Raw genomic sequence first — 10,561 nt, forward strand, 5'->3', positions numbered from 1 at the left:
TAAGAATTTAGGCAAAAAGACCTCAAAACAAACAACAACTAAAGATGGCTGCAGTACAGGCCTAGCAGAGCATCACCAAAGAAGATGCCCAGCGTCTGGTGAGGTTAGTGGGTTGCAGACTTCAGGCAGTTATTGTCCACTAAATACTAGTGGATTGTCCACTAAATACTAAACATGACTGCTTCATTTGGACATTTGATAAGTCTGTCCCATTACTTTTGGGTACACTGAAATAGGGGGATTATGCATAAAAAGTGGGGTTATTTCTAAATGGTGAAACCAATGTGTATACAAATACCATCAAATAAAAGCTGAGAATCTCTACTTTAACCTTGTAGTAATTGTTTAATTTCAAATCCAAACGTTTGATAAAGTTCTTCATAACCAACATCAGGGAGATGTGACCAGAGAGGTGGTGAGTGGATCCTGGCTATAAGGGCACACTCTTGCCAACACACATTCTGGTGTGACATGTGGGATGTCTTATTGATCTATGTTGCTTTGGTTGTCTCCACGTGTGGATCATTGTAATCAGGGGTGGGGCTGGCCTTTTAAACACCTGTGCTTTGTTTCATTCAGGGAAAACAAAGAGATTTTTAACATTTCTTTTAAAGAGACAACACACATTTTCTGCCATGCCTCTGTCAATTGATTTGGCTTTAATCAATGGTTTCTTCTTGATGTTGTGTACATGTTTTCATGCCTATGTCACCTTTCAGAGGAAATCAAGGAACCTATCCAGATCTGATGTCGTATTAGATGAGTCAAACCCTGTCAGAACATAGTTTGCTTTTGCTAGATTCTTTTCTTTTCTTTTGTCTAGTATTGGTATACATGGTCGAAATGATGCACTCATGTTTAGTATTTGGTCGAAAATACTTTGTATGCAATAACCGTCTGGGACCCATTGACCCCACCAGGTGCTGGGTATCTTCTCTGGTGATATTCTGCCAGGCCAGCCATCTTTTTGCCAGGTCTTTTTGCCCAAACTCTTACCATCAGAAAATGAAATGCATGTTCAATAGGATTTAAATCCAAACATTGACATGGCCAGTCAAGGACTTTCCACTTTTTCGCCCTGAAAATCTCCCTAGCTCCAATGGCAGTATGTTTTGGGTCATTGTCTTACTGTATGATGAAGCGCCATCCAATGAATTTGGAAGCATTGCTTTTACTCGACCAGACAAGATATTTCTGTACACTTCAGAATACATTCTGTTGCTGCTGTCAGCAGTAACATCATCAATTATGATAAGTTAGCAAGTTCTAGTGGCAGCTATACATGCCCAAACCATAGCATCCCCTCCACCATTGCACTAAGAAACAGCAGTACCTTATGACCAAGATGGCGGCGCGCATGCATCGCGACGCTCAGTGTCTCTCCAGAGTTTGCGAACTAGTAGTTATTTGCTTGTTTATCTTAAGTATTCTCGCTAAAAACAGTTTAGCGTACATATCGTACAGCCGACAAGAACTTCTGGACATCGGTTCCGGCACTCCAGTCATCTTTATCGACGATATACCCGAGATTAGCAAAACAGCGGGTCCAGCTAACTCCGCTACACCGACCGGAAGAGGCCCCAGACCGGCTCGGAAACGAAAACACAGGCGAGGGAGCCGAGGTGGGCTGAGAGCTAGGCTAAAGCTAACCCCACACCGACTCTCATTACCTAGCCTTTTCCTTGCAAATGTTCGTTCCCTGGCAAACAAGATGGATGAACTGCGGCTGCGGATCACCACCCACAAATGGATTATGGACTGTAACATCATGGTTTTCACTGAAACCTGGCTCAACAGCGAGGTTCCCGACAACGCTATCGAGCTAGCAGGGCGCTGCGTTCTCCGCGCAGACAGAACAGCAGGCGACTCCGGTAAGACCAGAGGTGGAGGTTTGTGCATTTATGTAAACAAGACGTGGTGCACGGACACTACCATCACCGAGAGTCACTGCTCAGCTAACCTGGAGTTTCTCATGGTTAAGTGTAGACCTTTCTATCTGCCCAGAGAGTTCACGTCTACTGTTATCACGGCAGCCTATATCCCCCCGGATGCTAATGCTAAGATTGCTATGAAAGAACTGTATGCTGCCATTAGCAAACAACAGACTCTGCACCCCGAGGCAGCCTTCATTGTCGCGGGTGACTTCAATCACTCCAACTTAAAGACTGTACTGCCCAAATTCCACCGAAATGTCTCTTGCCCCACCAGAGGAGACAGGACATTGGACCAAGTATACACCAGCATGGCTGATGCGTACAAAGCCGTTCCCCTCCCCCACCTAGGTCAATCAGACCACCTCTCATTGTTCCTACTGCCCAAGTACTCAGCACTCATCAAACGAGTGAAACCTACAGTGAGGACAGTCAAGGTCTGGCCAGAGGGAGCTGACTCAGCGCTCCAGCAGCGTTTTGGAAACACTGACTGGGGTGTGTTTGCCACTCAGGCCACCCATGACTCCCACACGGACATTAATTCATATGCCTCATCTGTTTTGGACTACATCAATTCCAACATCAGCAGTGTCACCACACTCAAGCGGATCACCACTTTCCCTAATCAGAAGCCATGGATGAACAGTGAGGTCCGACTCCTGCTGAAGGCACGCGACATTGCCTTCAGATCAGGGGATGCTCGGGCCTATAGCTCATCCAGGGCTAATCTGCAGAGGGGCATCAAAAAGGCCAAGCACAACCACAAGCTGAGGATAGAGGATCACTTCAGAAACAACTCTGACCCCCGACGCATGTGGCAGGGCATCCAGGCCATCACTGACTACAAACCATCTAACACCTCACCCCTCTCCGTTGACGCCTCCCTCCCTGATGAGCTGAACCACTTCTACGGCCGCTTTGACAGGGACAACAAGGAGGTGGCCATCAAGGCTGTGCTCCCTGCGGATCACCAGCCCCTCACTCTATCCCCCACCGACGTGTGTGCGGCACTGAGCAGGACTAACGCACGCAAGGCTGCTGGTCCTGATGGGATCCCCGGACGCGTCCTCAGGGCCTGCGCTGTGCAGCTGACTAAGGTTTGGACTGACATATTCAACCTGTCCCTAGCCCAAGCAGCTGTCCCCGCATGCTTCAAAACCACCTCCATCGTGCCGGTGCCAAAACACTCCACTGCAACGAGCTTAAATGACTTCCGACCAGTGGCACTCACGCCCATCATCATGAAGTGCTTCGAGAGGCTGGTCTTAGCTCAACTCAAGACCTGCCTACCACCCACACTGGACCCCTTTCAATTCGCCTACCGGCAGAACAGGAGTACAGAGGATGCCATTTCAACGGCACTTCACTCCGCCCTGTCCCACCTCGACAAGACTAACTCTTATGTGAGAATGCTGTTTATTGACTTCAGCTCAGCATTCAACACCATCATCCCCTCCAAACTGATCTCCAAACTCAGGCAACTGGGCATCAACCCCTCCCTCTGCAACTGGATTCTAGACTTCCTGACCAACAGGCCGCAGTCTGTTAGGCTTCACAACCACACCTCCTCAACCCTCACCCTGAACACCGGCGTTCCACAAGGCTGTGTGCTGAGCCCCCTCCTTTACTCCCTCTTCACCTACGACTGCACACCTGTACATGGCTCAAACACCATTGTTAAGTTTGCAGACGACACAACGGTGATCGGTCTCATCAGCAACAACGATGAGTCGGCCTACAGGGAGGAGGTCCAGCACCTAACAGTGTGGTGCAACGACAATAACCTGGCTCTCAACACCAAGAAGACCAAAGAACTCATTGTGGACTTCAGAAAGTCTAAAGCTGGCGCACACACCCCCATCCTCATCAACGGGACTGAGGTGGAGCGAGTCACCAGCTTCAAGTTTCTGGGTGTCCACATCTCTGAGGACCTCTCCTGGACCCTCAACACCTCCACCCTGATAAAGAAGGCTCACCAGCGTCTCTTCTTCCTGAGGAGACTAAAGAAGGTCCATCTATCTCCTCAGATCCTGGTGAACTTCTACCGCTGCACCATCGAGAGCATCCTTACCTACTGTGTCACAGTATGGTATGGCAACTGCTCGGCATCGGACCGGAAAGCACTGCAGAGGGTGGTGAAGACTGCCCAAAGCATCACCGGTTCCTCACTCCCCTCCATCGAGGCTGTCCAGGGCAAACGATGCTTGCGTAAGGCACGCAGCATCGTCAAGGACATCTCTCACCCCAACCATAGACTTTTCACCCCACTCCCCTCCGGGAGGCGCTACAGGTCTCTCCGCACCCGAACCAGTAGGTTCAGAGGCAGCTTCTTCCCTGCGGCTGTCACCCTGCTGAACTTGAACACTACACCTACCTGACAACCTACTACCCCCGCAACCCCCCCCCCCCCCCCCCCCCCCACCCGGACAATTGCACTATTGCACTATTACTCCCCTCCCCTGCTCTTACTCAATACCACTGCTCTTCTGTACATACCTGTTCATACTGTTCATAATGCACATAATGCACATATCCTATATTTTCTTTAATACTACTGCACATACTGTACATACTTGTTTATACGGCATTCCATATTTATATTTATTCTGAATCTACCTCATGTTACTGTTAATACATATATACTGCTAGACTGCATTACCCATACAGCTCATATGCTGCTACACTGCTCATACTGTAACTATTTATTCTGCTATAATGCTACTGCTACTCACATACTGCTATACTGCACTGCTATATTATACTGCTTATATTATACTATATCATACTGTACTACTACTGATCATATACTGCACTACCTGTAAATACTGTTCATTGCACTTTCTGCTATTTTGCACTTCTGGTTAGACGCTAACTGCATTTCGTTGTCTCTGTACTTGTACTCTGCACAATGACAATAAAGTTGAATCTAATCTAATCTAATCTAATAACCTTCTGTGGAAAGGGTTTTACATGGAACCCAAAAGGTTTCTTCAAAGGGACAGTGGAAGAAGAACCCTTTTTGGTTCTAGGTAGCACTTTTTCAAAGAGTGCAGGATCTGTGATGGGTCTGTCTGTCTCTATCTACGGTATATTTGCTTGAATGCCACAGCCTATTTAAGTATTGTTGCTGACCATGTGCATCCCTTCATGGCCACAATTTACCCACCTTCTAATGGCTACTTCCAGCATGATAATGCACCATGTCACAAAGCAAAAGTCGTCTTAAACTGGTTTCATGAACATGACAATGAGTTCAGTGTTCTTCAGTGGCCTTCCTTGTCACCGGATCTGAATTCAATAGAACATCTTTGGGATGTGGCACAACGGGAGATTCACATCTTGAAAGTGCACCTGAAAAATGTGCAGGAATTGCGTGATGCAATCATGTCATCATTGACCAGAATCTCAAAGGAATCAATGTCACGAAGAATTGAGGCTGTTTTGAGAGCAAAGGGAGGCTCTACCCAGTATTAGTATAGTGTTCCTCATAAAGTGCTCTGTGAGTGTATATCTAACTCTCTTTGTTTTTGCTGGTCTGTAGGATCTATGATGGCCGTCAGCCCATCCTGTGTATCATGGACACAGCCATGATCAAAACCATCCTCATCAAGGAATGCTACTCCCTTTTCACTAACAGGAGGGTAATACGCTACATTGAAGTGGTTGTATGGGGAAAAAAACATAAGGGCTCCTTAAATAGATAATATCATTGTTATGATAGCATTATTAATATTAGGTTAATCTTGCAGTATATAATAATAATAATTTTTCTAGAATATCTATCTCAACGGGCCTCTGTATGACGCCGTGTTTATCGCTGAGGATGATGCATGGAGACGGATCCGCAGTGTCCTGTCTCCCTCCTTCACCAGTGGGCGGATCAAAGAGGTACAGTCCCATCTCTCCTCTCCTTCTTTCATTCATTCCTTTATACAACACAAATAAATGAATGACTAACAACTCTGACGTGTGTATGTGTGTGTGTCTGTGTGTGTGTGTGTGTGTGTGTGTGTGTGTGTGAGAGTGTGTGTTTGATTTGTACTATGTGTATAGTGTGTATTCATTGTTGTTTGTTGTTGTGTGAAGCAGCAACTTTAATGAATCAATCCAAAACAAATTTTCATCCAGGACAATAAAGTATATTTGATCTTATCTTCGATAAGTTCAGTGGTCAGATGACAGAGTACAGAATAATAGTTCATCTTTGGAGTCACTTATTCTTTGACTATATACATAATGTATCCTGTATGGATGTATATTCTCAGGCTATATAAACATTAAAATAATTCCTGTTTCAAACATGATATTAATATATGTTTTGCACATATTAATCCACGTATCAATCATGATATTTTTCCATGTATCCTTCCCAACTCAGATGCTCAGGATCATGAAGCAGCACTCTGGTAACTTGGTCAGCAATCTGAAGAAGACGGCTGATAACGATGAGCCCATTGAACTAAAGGAGTGAGTATTTATCTCCGAGACGATAATGTGAATTTGTAATTTCAGTGAACTCCCCCTTTAATTTTGTGGTTGTGGTTCTGGTGGTCAGAGATTGTGTGGTTGTGTTCCAGGTTCTTTGGACCATACAGTATGGATGTGGTCGTCAGTACTTCATTCAGTGTCAACATCGACTCCCTCCACAACCCCTCCGACCCCTTTGTGACCAACATCAAGAAAATGCTCAAGTTTGACATCTTCAGCCCACTGTTCCTCACAGTCGGTACAACTGCCCCCATATAGCTTTCAGTCATTTTGTGCTTAATAAATGAAGCTATTTATTTCATTGATTAGACTGACATAAAACACAGCTGCCAATGGTTTGCGCTCTACTCATTTGACAAACACATGGGCCCTGTCAAGAACCAACCTCTAGTTCCTAAATGCTGGACACTTGGAGATCTGAGTGGATTGGATACAGAAGTGTCTAGGGATAGACAGAAGTGTCTAGGGATATACGATCTTCAGCCAGTATTGTGTAATACAATTGTAGAGATTTGGTAGCATCTGGTAGTTCTCATGTGATTTTGATCTGACGTAAGCCTGCTTCCAGAGTCGGGTAGATTTCCTGCAGCTGATGATAGACTCGCAGAAAGACAGCAACTCAAAGGGAGAGGAGCAGAGTAAAGGTGCCTGCCTTAAACACACACACACACACACACACACACACACACACACACACACACACACACACACACACACACATACAGTACCTGCCTCAAACACCTATACCTACAAACACACCGTGGAAATACTCTACTTCGTCCCTTTCTCACACCTACCACCCCATTTCTCCCATCATCATAGGATTGAGTGACCATGAGATCTTGTCCCAGGCAATGATGTTCATCTTTGCTGGCTATGAGACCACCAGTAGCTCTCTGTCCTTCCTGGCCTACAATCTGGCAACCAACCCTCACATCATGACCAAGCTGCAGGAGGAGATAGACACTGTGTTTCCCAACAAGGTAACCCCTCTGCAGACTCCTATATAGTACTATTCATGTGGAACAGGAAATATGATAGTGACAGTGTTTTAGAGGGTACTGATGAGTGTGTAACCCCTGTGCACTGCAGACTCCTACAGTATCTATTACTATTGCTTTGGAACAGATGGTTAGATAGGTGACAGTATTTTGCAGTGTGCTAATGTGTCTGTAGCATCCCTGTGCAGACTTCTGCCCAGTATTATTCATTTGAAACAGGAAGTAGATAGGTGTTGTTGGAATCTTCAGAATAGTTAAAAGGCCAGTACCTGAGGACCTGAGGGATCTACAGGGTATATACCTTAAAAGCATGTCTGACATGCAGTGGTGTGCGTGACCATAGACTCTAGAATCTAGATCAAGAGAAGGCTGAGTGAGTCACCAATTCTTAGCAGGTGGTTTTGGAGCAAATTGGATAAACTGTTCAAAACAGCAATATGAAACTGGAGCTGTGTTCACACTACAGCACTGTTATAACTACAGTGGTGATACAATAGTACACCCTACTGGTCGAAATGAGGAAAAGCTTACGGCACCGGATCCTCAACCGACCAATGGTTGAGCGCCATTGAGCAAAGTTGAGCGCTAACCCACCAATGACTTTGTCTTTTCTATTCCTAAATGAACCAGCTGATCAGGTTTTTTTTGTTGAATTGAAAGATGTTTTAATATTTTGTAGCGCTCAACTCACCAATCATTGAGCGAGGAATTTCAAACGTCATCTAATTTATACGGCTCCGGAGGCCACTATCAGTGAATCTCATGTACGACGTTACTGTTACTCAGGTAAGTTTTATCCTCTTCATCCTTCGCTAGTTAGACATTTGTTAGGCATGTATAAAGCTGTGCCGATTTTGTCAAAAGATAAAAGATTGTCTGGAAATCAGCAACTGACCAACCATCGTTGAAATATGCGGGATTTGGCTTGTTAATGTGTAATGACAACGTATTGACAACCTGTCAGTAGGCTAGCTGGCTAGCGCTAGCAGCTAACGGGTCTGGTGACACGGAGTTGAGAACGAACAAACATCCCATAAAAAGTGTAACCACACACTTAGAACAACGCTTTCTTAAAGGAATAATCCATAATACGTTGCAATTATTTTGAGTTGGGGGCTATCAACAAAGTTTTCTGTCATGGTTCATCCGCCCCCCCAAGCCGTGTCATCCGCCCCCCTCCCCACCACCAGTGTGCTGAACGAGCGGGGCCAGTTCTTGACGACAGTGGTGGTGGCAGCTGAGTGCGAAGGGGTGCTACGCGCGCATGGCGAGAGGTCTCATTGCCCGGTTTCGACGTGCCAATGCTCCTGCGCCAAAAGTCTTGCAGACAACTGCTGTCGGTAAGTTTAATAACAATTCCATTGAAACCTATGATGAAATTGATAATCCAAGTGATGTACATATCAGTTAACTTCATATAATTTTTTTGCAAGACACACATGGATAACACAGTTATAAAAACATGTAACACATGTACACAAAATGTTGATATAATTTCATTGACAGCGGTTCATCCTTCCTGGAGAATCTGTTTGGTGACTGGGTGCAGAGGGGTACTGTGGTCAGACTGGACATCCGACACTGGCTGCACCGCTGGGATGCTGTTACTGTCAAGTATGGGGTGTTCATGAGTGCCTTGGCAGGTGCGGTGCTCGCCTACAACAAGGCGGACATGATGCTCCTAGTCCAGGCGGTCAGGAGTGGCAACCAAGAGCTGTACGCCAGGTATTCGGACGAGGAGATGATGGCGTTCCTCAAGCCTCACCAGGTCAGGTTGTATGTCAGGCGCATTACCCGTGGGGTTGTGGTATGTGTGATATTGATCCATGTATGAATTTCATGAATAAGAAGCAAACACTTGCTTATTTGTCAATATGGATTCAACTGTACTGGACTAAGGTGTCACTCAGATCTAGTTTTGAAAATAAATGTAAGATCATTAGGAGTAACGACTGATTTAACACTGTGACGGCCCGCTGGCCTGTGCCTTTCCCTTCACCATATTTAACCCTCTGTTTGTCCTCGTTGTTTCTGTGAGTGTTCCAGGTGTGCAGACTCTACCTGTGTCATGCTGTTTCCTTTGTTTTGCCGTTGCTATCTTTTGTCTTTGTCATTTGGATTTGGTGCAGACGTTTTGCCCATTTGTTTGTTTGATAATTGCACCATATGGGAAAATAAAGCCAGTTTTGTTATTGGTAAAACCTACTCCGTCCATCAGTTGTGTTACACTCATTCTAGTTGTGACAACACTCAAAGCTGAGAATATATATGTTACAGGAGACCGCTTTGGTGATTGAGTCCATCATTGCCGAGTTCAGGGGACCAGCAGGCCTTGACATTGACTGAATCCACCTGTTCAAGTCGACAGAGGCAGTTGATGCTCACTGGGCAACTGCAAGCAAGCATCTCAGTTGCATGCAGGTGGGTTAATGTCTTTGCAGTCATCGTGTGTCATTATAAAACCATTCAAACTTGTATGGCAAAATTTCAAAGGACACCAGAATAAATAAGGAACTTGCAATTCGTTGTGCTTTACAGGATCCCCCTGGCATACAGCTGTATGTTTCTGTGAAGGTGGTGGTGCTGAATGGTGTTCGGCTGAACAAGCACAGGTGCCGGCGAGGCAGTAACTCTTTGGAGGGGTTGCACGCACACCTGTACAATGCCATTCCTTCACAGAGATGTGGGATTATGCCATTCCAAGTGAGTAATTAAAAAAAACAAAAACACTTCGATATAGCGTAGTTTCAATGATGCATTTTATTTCACAGCTTTAGTCATTGCTTCTAAGCATATACAATAACAGTCAAAATGGTCATGTGTTTCAGGTATACCTGATGGCCTTTGCTGTGCAGTGGAACAACCGCATGGCATCACTCCGGGTTGCTGGTGGTCAGGGTCGGCAGACGTCGTGCATGGACGTGCGACAGATCCAGCGCATCAATCAGCAGGCCGAGGTTATCTTCGGCAAGGATCACGTCCTGGAGCCCAACTTTGCTGCTCCAATGCCCGTCCCTGATGCGTACGAGCACCCAGACGAGGAGGAGCTCCTTGGCGTGGAGTATGCCATGTGCCAGTCCACTAGCTTCACTGCTAGGGACTACTATGTCCAGAAAGGTACAGTACTTAATCACACACTTA

At 45.7% G+C, this 10,561-nt stretch overlaps 1 pseudogene across 1 annotated transcript in view; it reads left to right on the forward strand.

Annotated features, from left to right (window-relative positions):
• The window catches only part of LOC310819875 (cytochrome P450 3A30-like), a 44,104-nt pseudogene extending 38,075 nt beyond the window's left edge, over positions 1–6,029 (forward strand). The window contains exon 13 of the transcript in view: positions 6,018–6,029. The product of the transcript in view is annotated as a cytochrome P450 3A30-like (transcript). The remainder of the gene's footprint in view (positions 1–6,017) is intronic.
• Positions 6,030–10,561: the final 4,532 nt, after the last annotated feature.

This window comes from Argentina silus (assembly GCF_951799395.1).
Source record: "Argentina silus genome assembly, chromosome: 19".
Classification (NCBI taxonomy): domain Eukaryota; kingdom Metazoa; phylum Chordata; class Actinopteri; order Argentiniformes; family Argentinidae; genus Argentina; species Argentina silus.